At 28.5% G+C, this 16,160-nt stretch overlaps 1 long non-coding RNA gene and 3 other non-coding genes across 4 annotated transcripts in view; 1 reads left to right on the forward strand and 3 right to left on the reverse strand.

The window, feature by feature from the left end:
• Nucleotides 1–204: 204 nt before the first annotated feature.
• The window catches only part of LOC147802171 (uncharacterized), an 80,074-nt gene continuing 64,118 nt past the window's right edge, over nt 205–16,160 (forward strand). Inside the window, exon 1 of the long non-coding RNA XR_015429996.1 lies at nt 205–827. This is a non-coding gene — a long non-coding RNA (uncharacterized LOC147802171). The remainder of the gene's footprint in view (nt 828–16,160) is intronic.
• On the reverse strand, nt 8,110–8,183 carry TRNAI-AAU (transfer RNA isoleucine (anticodon AAU)). Its single transcript has one exon. It is a non-coding gene; the product is annotated as a tRNA-Ile (tRNA).
• TRNAI-AAU (transfer RNA isoleucine (anticodon AAU)) lies at nt 9,720–9,793 on the reverse strand. The gene has a single exon. It is a non-coding gene; the product is annotated as a tRNA-Ile (tRNA).
• TRNAI-AAU (transfer RNA isoleucine (anticodon AAU)) lies at nt 11,532–11,605 on the reverse strand. The gene has a single exon. It is a non-coding gene; the product is annotated as a tRNA-Ile (tRNA).

Consider the following 16,160-nt stretch of genomic DNA (forward strand, 5'->3'; position numbering starts at 1 on the left):
TTTCTCTTTCAACATATTTTCAATTCATAATCCAACCTAATATGTGCGAGATTTTTTAGTGGACTACAATTTAAAATTTTTCATGGCAGTGTGTAAGTAAGAAACGTTATATTCGAGATTACTTTACGAGCAAAACTTTAAAAGCATCTTATTAATTCAACTCAATTTACAATTTTTTAATATATTTTCAACGGGGAAGTTATTTCCTAATATCCTACAAAGACCATTTCTTGAGAATGGAAAACAATTTTCCAATTTTCCATGGCTTTTAATTTATAAAGTGTTTATTTCAAAACAACTTTATCAACAATGCTTTTAAAACAATTGATACAAAACGAAACCGCTGTAGCGGTGATGTAAAATGTATTTAACTTCACCTGAGGTTCTCCCACCACCTTTTTTTTTTTATTTATTCAGTTCTCTGCAAACGATATGTCCCACCCATTTAAGGGATAGCTTAACTTTCTGGTAATAAAAAGCTAGATAAATGCATCTTCCGTGACTTAGGATCATAAATTCTCACTGACACGAATGGAAAAGAAATCTTTGTGTTCGAAAACTCCCGCCCGGGGTCTTCCAGCTTACCTGGATGTTCTATTCTAACCGAGGACCCCTCAGACAATTATCTGTCCCAATTAAATTGGTAATAAAACTTGGACCAGGTCACGTGGTGCCTTTTCTACCGGTAAAAAGGTGTGTAAATCTAACAAACACTTCCTTTCCCTGCCAGAACACCTGGTAAAGGTGAGGATTCGAATATTCGAAGTTCTATCCCTGCCCCAGAGCACTGTCTGTGGGACTCCATGCAGACGTTCTTCGGTTTCCAAGTAAGTTCTTTTACACACAGTTCTTTGTCTTCTTTTCTTTGGGATTTTCGCGGTTGTTCTGGTCAATTATCGATTTCAGTTGCAAATGAGGTACACACTTGCGGTAGTGTAAATCAAGTGACGAAGCGGTTGATGAGGTGATAATCACTCTGCTCAGTAAATGCGAATCGGTGTAATATTTCAAGCCGCTTGACAGTGATCATGATTACTTAAATCCTGTCCTTTGTTGGTGTGATGATCTCTATTGTAGGGAAACGTAATCTCGCAATAAAAACCGTAATACAGACATACTGTTAGCTGAAGTAGTTCTTAGAAAAGGAATAAAACATTGTTTACTGTTTACAAGCTTTCTCTAGGCGTGTATTACAACAAAGAAAAAGAAAAAAGACATGAAAAAAATTTCTAAAAAAGTCCTACATTTCAGTGATCTCTATTCTAAGGAAATTTAATCCTACAATAGAGAAGGCGGGCATATTGTTCACAGCTCTCAGAAAAGATAATGAAGCGTTAATTTAATGTTTATAAAGCTTCAATAGATCTGTAGATGAAAACGGCAGAAAAGAGACAGTAAAACTACTAAATAAAAACTAAAAATGGGAAATATAATAATTTTTCCGTTCATATGATAACGGTTTACCGAAAATTCTTGTTTTTAAAAAAAAATTATAATTTTTATTACCACACATGTAGTAAAAAATGCAAAACTGAAAAATTCATTTAGCCGAATAAATGGTTTTATGTTATTTTTTAATGTATAATGATAAAATTACCAATTTTTATCACATGTTATAAAAACTCTATTTCTACTGGTAATTTCACCAAAATTATTAGCTAAGCGCTTTGGTAAAAATTACCGAGTTTTTCAGTGTTCCCATAGAGCCAAAAACACATGATTTTTTTCCCTAAATGTGGATTTAATACAATATACGTAGTTCCTTAAATCCTATAATAAGTTAGTTCAATGATCTTACTACTATTTAATTTACAAACGCTACTATTAACATAACAACAACGAAACTTTTACAAACGTAATACGATTTAGTTAATTAATCCTATTATTATTTAGTATGTCAATCCTATTATTTAGCAAGTAAAATTTGTTTTTATTTCAATAACTAATCCTTTCATTAGACAGTTTATAATCCCTTTTATTATTTAAATGATAAATCCTATTTTATCTAGGTTATCTATCCAATTATTGTTTAGTTTATCAATTCTATAAATTTTTAATTCCTATAATAAAAGGTTATAGTTCCTTAAATCCTATAATAAGTTCGTTTATTGATCTTTCTTCTATTTTATTTACAAAAGCTATTATCATTTGGTTTGTCAATCCTATTTTTGTTTAGCTCATCAATCCTATTACTATTTAGTTTAAAAGTTTTATTATTATTTAGTTTATTAATCCCATTTTTATTTAGATCATAAGCCCTAATAATATTAAGATAATCAAGCCTAGTTTATTTAGTTTATCGATCCTATAATTGCTTAGTTTATCAATCCTTTTATTATTTAGTTTATCAAATTTACTAGCTTTCTAGTTTATTAAACCTATTATTATTTAGTTTATTAAACTTACCACTATTTAAAGTACCAACCTTATTAATTTATCAATCATATTGGTGTTTCATTCGTCGATCCATTTACTATTTAGTTTCTCAAATCTTATTTTATTAAATTTCATATAATTTAGCTTTTTTAATCCTACTGTTTTTTTTATTTCTCAACTATGTAATCATTTAATTTATTAAATTTATTAACCGAATTATTATTCAGTTCATCAATCATATTATTATTTAGCTTATCAATCCTCTTATTATTAATTTTTCAGTCTTTTTATTAATTAAATCATCAATTTTATATAAATTTTTATTCATTTTTTTAACAAATTCTAATATTATTTATTTATCAATTTTATTAATTTTTAGTTTATTAAACCTATTATTACAAAGTTTATCCATTTACTATTTAGTTTACTAACATTATCATCATTTATTTTACCAAATCCTATTATTATTTGGATCATCAATTCTATTATTATTTAGCTTACCCACCCTATTATTATATAGTTTATTAGTTAAATAATTCTATTATTAAAAAATTAATTTTCAAAGTAATATTTTAGAGGTAACCTATTTTCTTAATTCTCATTTTATTTCACGAAAACTTTTACCGCATCTTACTTAATAATGAATATTTATTACTTAAATATTTGTTATTTAAAACAGATCCTTGCGTATTTAAAAATAAATCCTTAGATCATAATCTCCTGCACTGAATATGATAAACTTTTCTTTTTCGTTTATTTCGTTACAATTTAAATCTTAAAGCATTTTTTTTTTCAAATTGCAATTTTCAGACTTTTATTTTCATTTACATTTATAGTCATTTCTTTTAATGTTTTTATTATTTAATTATTTTATAACGTTTTCAGACACAAAAACTGAAAATAATTTAAATAAGTAAATAAAAAGTAGAAAGAAAAAAAAAATTTTCTTTCCATTTTGCTCTGTAATAGTTAAAAGACTTTAAAAATATGCATTTTTCATTTTAAAAATCAAATACTAAGCAATATTAAAAGAAAGATAATAACGAAATAAAATAATAAAAGTCATTTATCTTAATAATTTTAATATAACGAGACATAAAATCTCTGATTTATGTTTACATGTAACTATTTCGGTCTATTATATAATGAAAACACAAAATCTCATAACCAAACGCGAAACTACCTCCTATTCTTTAAGATGATAGATTGTGTAAAATGTTTATACAAAAGATTAACATCGGGGTGCACAAAACGCTAAAAGAAATGGGGAAAAAAAAAAAAAATTCCGTTGCCTCATTCCGCTTTGTTGCACACAATATTCAATTCGTGAGTTTTTAAATTTTTATTTTTATGTTTTCCCGAAAACATTTTCTCTTACATTGAATATTCCTTTATAAACCGCAATATTGCAGCGCGATGAAAAACATATGCATAATAGTCTTTATAACCCAACACACGCTTAAAAATGAATAATTTTCAATTTAATAGATTCCGATGAATGCAATGATGTAGCAGGGCGTCCTGTTACCATGGCTACCAGCCCCAATGGTGCCCATAGCAATGAAGCTGGTTGCTAGGCAACGGATATGTTGTTAACCCGTCACTCTCTAGTGAGCGAAAGCGAAAGGAATTTAATGTCGTTATTGTGAAAATCCCTAGCAAAGAGGATATTTCAAATGAAAAGGGGAAAATTTCCCAACTTTCGCTCTCTTTCGGAGCTATTCGCTCTCTCCTTTTTCTGGGAGTTTTCCTTTTTCAAAAGGATCTTTCACAAATTAATTTTGAAAGCGTTTAGCGTCCTTTTATCCCCCCTCTTTCTGCCTGCTCCCCCCTTTTTCTGCTAAAAGCATTGCCACTTCGATGCCGTAAAAGCCAGAGATGTTTTCTCCAAGAGTCGAATTAGTTTAGGGGGATGAGAGAACATTTTTCTTCTTCTTTTACAAGGGATCTTAATTTCGGAGTCTTCTAGAAGGATCTTAATTTGACAGCGGAGACGTTTTGGAATTCCACAAGGGCGAAAAGAAGAAGTCGAGAATGTTCTCTTAACATTCGAAAAATGTTCTAAGAAAAATCTACATTTCTTTGAATAAAAAATATATATATTCCATTTTTTTTCTTCCAGTTTTGGCGTAGTTTTCCCTTTAATATTTATTTTATACTTTTTGTTTAAGATGGATTTTTACGTTGGATAATTTGCTCCGAAATTTTAGACAGTATACGTATTATTTCATGAATCAATTATTAAACATAAAATATGTGTGAAGTTTTTTACACATATACTAAGAATTTAATTTCTAAATAAAAAATATGAAAATAATTACTTCTAGATTCATTTAGTGAAGAGCTGCGTTTTTTGTTGGATATGTATATGTATATATATTAAGTAATAAAAATAATTTTTAATCGAGGCGTTTAATGAAAAAAAAAACATTTCATGAACTTTATGTTTCTATAATGAAACTTTATGGTTAGGAACTATTCAAAGAAATTGAATTTTTTTTATTTTATTATCTAAAGATAATTCCACGTCAAATATAAGATTTTAAAACTATACAAGTCTTTTTTCTTTCATTTAACAATGATCAAAAACATTTTGAATTATAAAGTATATAAAGTTTCGAATCCGATGAATTTGAACTACTAAATTATACTATGTAATTTTAAGTGGCAACATGCAAAATTTTCATGCAATCGTTCAAACAGTAGGTAAGTAATAAAATTTTGGAAAAGTCTTTTTTTATATTTCTCAAAAACTATTCGCCCGATTACGTTCAAGTCTATTTTGTTATTATCATTTAAAATTACATGCATCAAAATAACATACATTTTGCTGCATTTGCTTCAATTCGAAATTTTCTTTGAATATTACTAAATAAAATAAATTAAATCATTTTCAACAATTATTCATTGTATGAAATTATCTTTGGTTTAATGAATCAAAAAAATTTTGCAAATTTTTTAAGTTCTCGAGTTGTGTCAAAATTTACAAAAAGCGAAATTATTGGGTTGAGTAAAAAGTCGTTGCGTTTTGTTTTACTAAATTTTTCAAATTCATATATTTATGTAAAATTTAAAATTAAATCAGTGATGTTCCCTTTTACTCGATAACATTTTACCATTATTCGGTGAGCTTCACAATCCTCGTTCGTAAAAGGACCGAACTTAATTTACGAAAAACTGAACACGGTGCTGATTTGCAGCCTCACCTGAATTTGACGTTGGTAAAGCAATAAATTTTGAAGAGAGCGAAATGAGTGGAAGTTTGATGACGCAAGGTCAGGTGAGTATGATAGGTGAGGTAACACATCCCATTCAAGATCCAATAGCTTTTTATCAGTCGTCAATGATGTATGTGGTCTCGAGTTTTCGTGATGGAGCACTACTCCTGTACGATTGGCGAGGTCAGGACGTTTCTTTATGGTAGTTTAAACTCTAAAATTGCTGACAGTTCACATCTGACTGTGCAGTTGCTCGGTTGGAGCTCAAAAGATACCATACCCTCACACCACACTGAAACCTTCCTCTGATGAAGTTCTGGATCTGGAGTCGTTGACGGCTAATCTTCACTTAAAGACTAATACAGTTCGCGCACCATATTTTTATAAGCAATCCACTCCTGATCACCAGTTATCATTTTCAAAAAATGGTAGTTTTTTTGAAAATGACGTTTCACAGATTTTATTCGTGCCGACAAATGGGTAGACGGAAAAAAAGGTCCCAGAAAAAATGGTACGGAAAAAAAGGTCCCGGTAAAAAATGTCCCTGGAAAAAAAGGTCCTGGTTAAAAAGGTACCTCCATAGGAAAAATCTGTAGGGATATTTCCCCTCTCGCTTTCTGGGCAGCATGAATGCTTTTCGTTGTTTCAATGAATATTCTTTTTATCTGTTATAATTCAGATTAGATCATTGAGGTAAGGAGAAGGGTAATGAGCTGGTTGTATTACGCTTTTTTTTTAAAATTTTATTTCATTTATTTATTCTTCTTTGATTATTTTTTAAAGCGGGAAGATACTATTTAAATTTTCCAATAATGTTTTACTTTTTTTTTGTAATTTTTTTAAGTGAAAAATGTGTTATTTTCTATTTTAAATTATATTTTGTGAAGATGTTGCTAATGTGAGGCTTAAAGTAGCCAATCGGGGAAGTTGGGAGGATTTATGTGTTGGATGTTTATTGACTTTGGAAAAAAGCGACACACGAAAAAAAAAAAAAAAAAAAAAAAAAAAAAAAAAAAAAAAAAAACAAGCACGGAACAGCAAAAAGCGCTTTAATCTAATCTTCTCGTTTCAAATATTTTCCCTACACAGGTACCTTTTTTACCGGGACCTTTTTTCCGGGGACTTTTTTTTTCCGTACCTTTTTTTCCGGGACCTTTTTTTCCAGGTACCTTTTTTTCCGGGACCTTTTTTTCCAGCTACCTTTTTTTCCGGGAACTTTTTCTCCCAGAATCGACAAATGAACTCCTTCGAATTCACGAAGAACCCAAATTTCGAGCTTGCTTACGTATCCCAAGTTTCTTTAGATACACGTGAAGCTTTTTGACTGATTTTCACTGTCTCTACAATCTCCGTGTTATGTAACCTGGGTTTGACTAGATCCATGTCGTTATTATGTCATCATAAATCCGGGTAGGCCTTCCTGAACGAAGTGCATCTTCAGAATCAAACTCACAAGCACGAAATTCCTTGAACCGGTTTTGGCACTGACTTGACATTCATTGTCACCGTAAACATTACGCATTTTCTCACTAGCTTGACGCGGAATTTTCTTGCTACGGAAGTAAAATATTAAAATATGACGCCAATGAACACTTTGGTATTCCATGATCGTTGTGCTGTCAAATCTTCAAAATTCAACAAAATAACTCAATCTGCTCTTTACAATAAAGATTAAACTGTCAGCTATCAATGATGTAAAAGCTATTCCTGCAAATGATTCAACTATTTCAGAAGCTGCAATATTGCAATCTGTTGCAAAAAAAAAAAAAAAAAAAAAAAAAAAAACGCAATGACTTTTTACTCAAATGGTCTTATGGTCTACTATCTTAATAAAATTATTCCAGAAAAAGGCCAATGAAATAGAAATCACATTTCTTAAAAGAAAATTTAAAATTTGTAGTAACGTTACAATGAACAAATGAAAAAAATCAAGCATTTATAAAATATTCCATTAGTATTTCCTATCGCGTTTTTTAAATCAAAATAACTAAATTGCTTAATGAAGAAATATATTTATATAATTTAGTATATTACAAATATTTTTAGTTTTCACTTCGATATAAATTATAATTTGGCTTAGTTTAATAATTTTCAGCTTATGCATTTATGCTAGAAACAAATTCAAAACTAAATTAGATATAATACTAAGATAACTAGACTGGATATAGCTCTACATATAACTAGACTAGATTTCAAATTTAACTATCAGCCAAAAAACCTGATTTAATGATAATACGATGAAAAATTTTCATTCTTCTAAATAAATATTTTTAATATAAACTTTAATGGGTTAGAAAGTTTACAATTATTTTAAACTTCATTTATAAGGTGGGAATTGTACCACTAGAAGGTTAATTATTTAGGGTTAAAAAAAATCGGGAACCTCTGCTCTGCCTTAACGACCCTGACATAGGAGACGAGAGAGCAATAGTAAAAATAATTATTAATATTGTCTAATAATTATAAATGAAATCAGGAGGTAAAAAAGGTGCACAAATCTAAAAAAAAGTTGTCATGGCCCATGGGGGGATCGAACCCACGACCTTCGCGTTATTAGCACGACGCTCTAACCAACTGAGCTAATGGGCCTCGCTTTTTCAGCGAGAAACTTAAGTTCAGTAGTTAATCTTATCAGCTTGTGCTGATAAGAGAACATTTTTAAAATATGAAAGGTAAAGATATTGGGAGAAAAAGTGACGTTGCATTTTACATACGAAAATCGATAAATAGTAACTTCTTCCGGTAAATGTCGGCATTTATTGCATAGTCGCTTTGGAAAATGTGTCCGAAATTTATTGAATAATATTGCTAATTCCGGAAAATGTCGACGTTTTTCACAGAATAATGAAATTCGAATGAAAACAAAGTTGTTGTACTTAATTTCTTCCACAAAGCTTTCCATCTGTGTACGTGGAATATCAATTTTTGCTGTTGTAATTGATGGTCATGAATGTTTTATTAGATACTTAACAAATACATTTCAACATTCACGTTGAATGTTTCAATTCGTTAACATAACAGAAATATATTGAAATTTAATAGGCATTTACGACCATTCTCAAAAGCGTCACTTCTGATTGAATATCAACATTCACAGAAGTATATCAATATTAACTTATTTCAGTTTTTTTGCATTAACAAACATAAGCAACAAGAGTGTCTGCCGAAATTTTCTCATGGGGATTTAACCAGCATGAACCTATAATTATTTAACCAGCATGGAAGGGAATTTAAAAAGCACGGGTATTAAAGGAAATTAAAAAATATATATATTTTTTTTTTCATTTAAATATTTAATATTTAAACATTTAATGTTTAAACATTTAATATTTAAACTTTTAATATTTAACATTTACATTTTTTAATGTTATTTAAAATTCAAATAATCATAGAATAAAATAATGAGCTTCATATTGAAACTGCTCCTATTCATGCAATGAGCCTAAAGTAGTTGTAGTGCTTCATATACTTCGCACCAGAGCTGTATAATGAGTTATCTTAACGATCTGAGAAACATCCCTGAGGATGATCCAAATCCAAACAATTGATCGCAATAAAATGCCATCCCAATTTTGATTCTCTATAGAAGGACCGACGATCTGAGATCGAATTAAGAGAAAGAAATATGTTTCTAAAGTAACCATTTTCAACATTTACGGTATTTTTTTTAAGTTATCCTTTCAAAGTAAATCATAATTCGCCTTATTTTGATCATTTTCAACTTATGTATTTACACCGGAAGCAAATCCATAACTAGATTAGATATATAGCATATAGATAACTATACTAGATGTAGTACTACATGAAACTAGGGTCAAAAAACCTCATTATTAATGATAATTCAAGGAAAAATTTCTTATTTTATTAAATAAATATTTCTGATATAATCTTTCATAGGGTAAAACGTTTACAATTACTTTAAACTTTATTTATGAGGTTGGAATTCCGCGACTAAAAAGTTGATTATTTTGGCTTCCGCTGCCGAAAAAACCCAACTTCTCCTCCCAATTGAGGGCATAGCACACGAGGCAGTAATCTTAAAAATAATTATTAATATTGTCAGATAATAAAAATAAAATCAAGAAAAAGAAAATATGGTGTACAAATTTTGAAAAAAAAAATTGCTGGCCCATGGGGGGATCGAACCCACGACCTTCGCGTTATTAGCACGACGCTCTAACCAACTGAGCTAATGGGCCTCGTTTTCGACCAGAAACGTTAGTCAACTAGTTCAATTACGTTAGTCAACTTCTCTTATCAGCTGCTGCTAAGAGAACGTTTTTAAAATGTGAAAGGGAAAGATATTGGGGAAAAAAGTGACGTTGCATTTTACATACGAAAATCGATAAATAATAATTTCTTCCGGTGCTTTTTCTAATGCGCACTTGTAAAAATATTCTTGAATATTTTTTCATAGATGAATAATTTTTTAGAAATGAAAGAAATATTCATCCATGATTTATTTTTTAATAATATAACGATTTTTTTTTTCTTTTTCGGTCGCACTGCTTGAGAAATTTTTCGCGTGGGCCTTTGGCATCCAAATAATAAATTCATTTAAACATTAAAAGAAAAAGAAACAAGTTTTTTTCCCTTTTTTCTTTTTTGTCTGTGTGTGTCGAAAAATGTTCTCAAGATCTTCTTTCACAAAATTTCTTTTACTCCAACAATTAAATTTTAAAACGTGAAAAAAAATTTGTAAAAATCATGTTTTATTTAAACTCTTTAAATTAAATATGGTAGAAGGATAACAGGAAAAAAACGAGTTCCACTGTTTTTTAACTTTTTTTTTAAAAGTTACATTCTCTTTACTGAATCTCTTCTAATTAGCAAAAAAAGTATAAATCAGATCATTAAATTTAAAAGTGCAGGATTTATTCTCAGTTTATGAATCGGACTAAGTTCCAACATAACATGTAACACGCAACTTTTTAATTTTTACATTTAAAAGTACAATACAGTTCTTAAATTACTTTTAAAAAAAATATTTTTTTAAATTTTTATGGGGTAAGAGTGTGCATAATTTTGACTCTCCTTATAGGTGCTTATAAATATTTTTATTGAGTTTGTGATCGTTTATGTTGTTAATTTTTTCCTTAAATCGAAGCTACACTCCTTATAAAATAAATAAATAAAGCATTTATAATAACACAAAATGCTTGACGACATTTTGTATAACAATGTATTACTTTTTGGCATAATATCATATTAGGTTCATGAAATTTTTTGCCTATTTATCTAGCGTGTTATTATGTCAAAACTTAGAAATACAAAGTATGACTGAAGATAAAACTAAGATACCTGAAATGAAGCATGCTTTAAAATGTACATTAAATGTGCAGCCTTTCATATTTTAAATGTACATTAAATGTGCAGCCTTTCATATTTTAAATGTGCATTAAATGTGCAGCCTTTCATATTTTAAATGTGCATTAAATGTGCAGCCTTTCATATTTTAAATGTACATTAAATGTGCAGCCCATGATGATTTAATGGGAAAAAATGCGTTTCAAAAAATAATGTTTCATTATTTCTTATCTTTTTATTTATTTGTTTTAAAAATGATAAAAAATAATTTTGAATTGTAAGGTTTTTAAAAACGTTTACTTAATTTTAGACAAAAATTACAAAACAATTTCTGCAAATTCAGTCTAGCAGTTTTGAAATTCGTATTGTTAGTGCTGTTAATATATTTCCTAGTATTTTGAAGGTTAAAATCCGAATCTATGAAAAAAAGAAAAGGAAAAGAAAAAAAAAGACTAAAAGAAAGAGGGAGAAAATCTTTTCGCTTGATTTTTTAACCAGAAATATTGTTTCCACAAACTAATTATAATTAGCACATCAGGTTGACTCTATCTACTATTAAGATGGAGTCTAATTAGTTCATGATTATCCGATACTGTTGTTTCCTCAAAAATAATAACAAATGTAAAACTTTGGCCCATGGGGGGATCGAACCCACGACCTTCGCGTTATTAGCACGACGCTCTAACCAACTGAGCTAATGGGCCTTGCTCAAGAGGAAGTAAGTAAATTGAAAATAAAATACTAGTTTATCAACTCGACAGCTGATAGATAAGAATTTCAATACATGAAATCAGCTGCGTATTCTATCGGGAAGCTTACGTCAGTTCCCTTCACTATCGTTTCTCTGACGTCATTAGGAGTATTATTCTATTCTTGGTTTTCTTTTTTTCCTAACTTTTATAAAGAGAAAACAAGCAAAAAATTGAGATGTACGTCTAAGCAAAGATACTTTTGTTTCTTTAAATGTTGAAAAATTATATTTATGAATTTTTTTTAGACGGATGCAATATGTAATTAAAAAAAATAAGGCATTATTTTTATAAACATTTTATATAAAATAAAATAACTTATTTAATATAAAGCATGATTATCAGTATTTTAAGCTAAAATGAAATCAAGATTTTAAAATAATTATTTATCACTCCGACTTATAGTAAATAATAATATACAATTTAGATATATATTTTTAAACTAAGCTATTGAGTTGTTTAGTTCTACAATCAGTACTAATTCAAGTAAAAAACAAGATGTAACAAGTTTTGTGTATTATAACTCAAGAAATCCTTGGCAATTTTGGTGTTAAGTGATAAAAAATATGAAATTGTTTAATAAATTAATATCATTTTGAGAATTGCAAACGAATGCGCTATAGTAACAGGCACATTAGCGTTACAGCGTCGTGCTAGAAGGGCGTGAGTTCAATTCCCCCATAGACCAGTCTATTTGGTTATTTATCTTTGATGACACATCGGACGTTCATGAGTGGAAACGTTTGTTATCATATTATAATGACTTTTTACCGTTACTTTTTTGATGGAAAAAAAAAAGCATACTCATCTGGATTAACGTTTATTATTATTATTTATTCTTCTTTTTATTATTTGAGTTAGGAAATTCGAGAAAAAATGGTCTCCTTCAGAAATTTATTGATTGAAAATTATTCGGCTGATTTCGCTCAAACTTCGGATTTTGTTTTGAAAAATCAAATTTATCAAGATGAAAATCATTATAATGTAAAACAATTGATACCTTACAATTCAGATATTTTTAATAATCCTAAAAATAAACGAAATAAGATAACAAATCATCAAAAATAATTTTCGACATGGAATTATCTTTCAATCAAGAAGAGAATTTTTTTTTATTTGCTTGAGTAATTCGAGGGATTTTACTATGCATGAAGTCTGATAAAATTTAAAGTGTCCAAACCTTCGACTTATGTCCTGATTTTATTTTGCAAGTTATCACTATGCAAAATACCGCCTTATTTTAGGACAGAAGGTATATTTACTCAGAGATAGTATATTTTTGCATCTGATTTTGGGATACTAAATATACTACACTAATTATATAACTTATTTAACACTAATTATATAACTTATTTAAGGTAATTTTTTTTAATGAATTGGAAACCTTCGTCTATATATGATTTTCTATTCACAATATCGAACATTATTCTGGAATATTTTTTTTCTCTTTTTGTACAATGTACAGGACAGACCAAGCAGTGAAATGTCATAAAAATAAAATAAAAATATTGAAAAGAAAATTTAAAAATTTAAAAACCAAAAAATTTAAGAAAAGAAATTTTAAAAAGAGTACATGTTTCACAATAAAACGTCTTCACAAAATAAATATTCCAGCCCTATATTAGAAATCTCACTGTGTAAAGGATGAATTTTATTGCCCTTTTTTTAGAAAATGTTATAAGCTTTTAAAATACCTATAAAAAAATTAGCGATACTGAAAATGATAGTATACTAACTATTAATATATTATGTGTTAATTACAACACATATATCCATGCACAAATTTAACTCACTATAAGGGAAAAACTATTGGGAGGTACACGCAATAAAGGCAAAAAAAGACATTCTCCCGAGGATAAACATATTCATTTAGAATTTTTGAAACTGAATCACAATTCAATATTTCAAACAAATGTGTTTTTTAATATATTCTAAAATAATGCTAATGCGTCCTTTGAATGAAGAAAAATTGATGATTAAGGTAGAAAAACGGTTAATGTCTATTTAAAAAAAAGAAAAAAGAAAAAAAGACTTCGATTGGATCTCCCTCGGTTGTTTTCTGGCAAATCAAAAACTTGGAAAGTCAATTTTCGCAGAGAGTTATTACGCAGTGAAGGTGGACTGTGCCATGGCAAAATAGTTTCTGTCCACAAACTTTTGTAGATTTTTCTTAGCAAAAAAAAAGTATTTTCCCATGCAGATAAGTGCATTTTGTAAACACATTTGGAAAAAAATACAAAACTGAAAATAAATTTAATCGAAAATATTGTTTTTATGCAATGCTCTAAGGTCTTATAATAAAACTAGCAAGTTTTACCACATTTGTCAAGTTTTAACGCAAATCATGAATCAATATTTTATTGTTAATTCTACCAAAATGATTACCAAAGTGCTGCGTTAAAATTTTTCGAGCTTTTTGGTGTTCCTATAGAGCTAGAAACATAGTAAATTTTACCATATTTTAAAAACTTTGACCATATTTTTTTAATCATTATTCGAATGAATCATTTATAAAAAGATGTATTTTAAATACTCTTTTTGAAAAAATAAATTAAACCTACTATAATACGTATACAAACTGATACAATATGATAAAAAAATTATCCAAAAAAGGAAGAAAAAAGGAATGAAAACAAGGATAAGTTTTTTCAGCTTGCTGGCGGAATTCTGCTATTTTTTAAAAATTTAATATTAAAAAAAAATTAGCTTTTTCTAAGAAAATTTCCCTTTTTTTTCTAGAGAAAAAAAATTCGTTTTTTACGTTTTTTCGTACCTTTGTAAACGCGATTCAAAATTACGCATCTCGATTCGTATTTACGTGATTTGTATTCAACACAATTTTAAATTATACATCTCGAGTCGTATCCACGTGCTTTAAAATAACATATCTTGATTTGAGTTCAAGCGATTTAAAAAAATCTCCCATTAGAACTCGTATTCACGCGATTTAAAAATTTCACATCGAGATCAAAATTCACACAAAATTATATATATATCTTTATATAATATAAGAAGAGAGTGGAATGATAACACATAGCCAATCACAGAAGTCTTGCGGTTAGTAACGCACAGATCAGTCAATCAAAATGGAGAACGCATGCGTGTGAAAAGGTAATAATTTTAAATGACGCTTCTTGCTGAAATGTTACAACTAAACTTACCAGCAAAAGCTTGTTGCGATTTTTATTTTGTTTTTTTTTTCCTCACTCATTTTCATATTGTTTTGGTTGTCATCAGCATAAAATTCATAAATGTATTGTTTTTCTATAAATATTTTTGTATCCTTAATTTAAAGTTATTTTCCTCTACTGCTATTCTTACACTTTCAATTCAAGAGTTTAAAACTAAGAAAATTGTTTATTTATTTGTTTATTTATTTATTATTGTGTAATTCTGAGCTACATTTTAAGATAAAGTTATCAAGAAATGTGGTCTAATCTGGTTAACCATTTCACAATTTAAAATTACTTCTGCTTACCAATAGACCTAAATATTTATATAATAGTACTAACAGATAATAATATTTTGTAGTGGGAAGGGGAGGCACAAGCATAAGCAAACAGAATTGCTTTCAATATATGTTAAGTGAATAGCTTTAACTTTAGTAGAGGAACTGTTTTCTTCCAAGAAACGACATATATTGCGGAGCAATAATTGGGGTTGATGAGTGGTAGCGAACAGGGGGCCTAGCCCCCCTAGTATATGCATATAAAACTACATTTATATATGAATTTTTATACAACTTTGCTCATAATTCGACATCTTATTAAAATATTGATAATGTTCTGCTGATATATGCTTCTTACACACTTCCTGCTCAAATTTCAGGAATTTTTTCTATTATTTAAAATTTGTTTTTGCATACAACGTTTTCGGATTTCTATTTTCAGCTTTTTCGGTTTCTTAACAAACTCTTCTCCGTGAAAGAGATAATTAAATAATAACTAATATTGCCCGTTATATGTGTCGTGTTATCCTCCAAACTTGATTAAACAATAACAAAAATTAGTTTATCATTAAACTTTGCTTTATGATTAATCATTCATAAAAATATTTATTTTGAATCCTCTTTGTCAGAAATAGCATTATCCCATCATAGAAAACATATATACTTATCCTATATGATTAGTAAACTAGGTAAATAAGATTAATGAATAAACTATCCAAATTTAATACTACAGTGTTTCGTTATAATGGAAGCATATTTTTATCATGAATGTAATTAATGAATGAACTAGCCCAATGTAAGCATAATGATATGATAATTTTTGAGCTAGACTTTAACAGAATGGAAAAAATGTATGAATTATTGTTAAAATTGTTAAATTTCATTCTTTTATTTACGCTTTGTTCATATTTTTCTTCCTCAGACTAGCTCAGTACAATTAATGAACCAAAAAACTCAATAGCCGACTCAACTAAATAACAGAATCAGAATCTCTCGAACTAATGAACAGACTAGCGCAATTTACTTTAAGAATAAAATAGCTTAAATGATTTATTAATATAA

Source organism: Parasteatoda tepidariorum, chromosome 10 (assembly GCF_982258835.1).
Source record: "Parasteatoda tepidariorum strain Cologne lab strain chromosome 10, Ptep-v5.0, whole genome shotgun sequence".
NCBI classification, from domain to species: domain Eukaryota; kingdom Metazoa; phylum Arthropoda; class Arachnida; order Araneae; family Theridiidae; genus Parasteatoda; species Parasteatoda tepidariorum.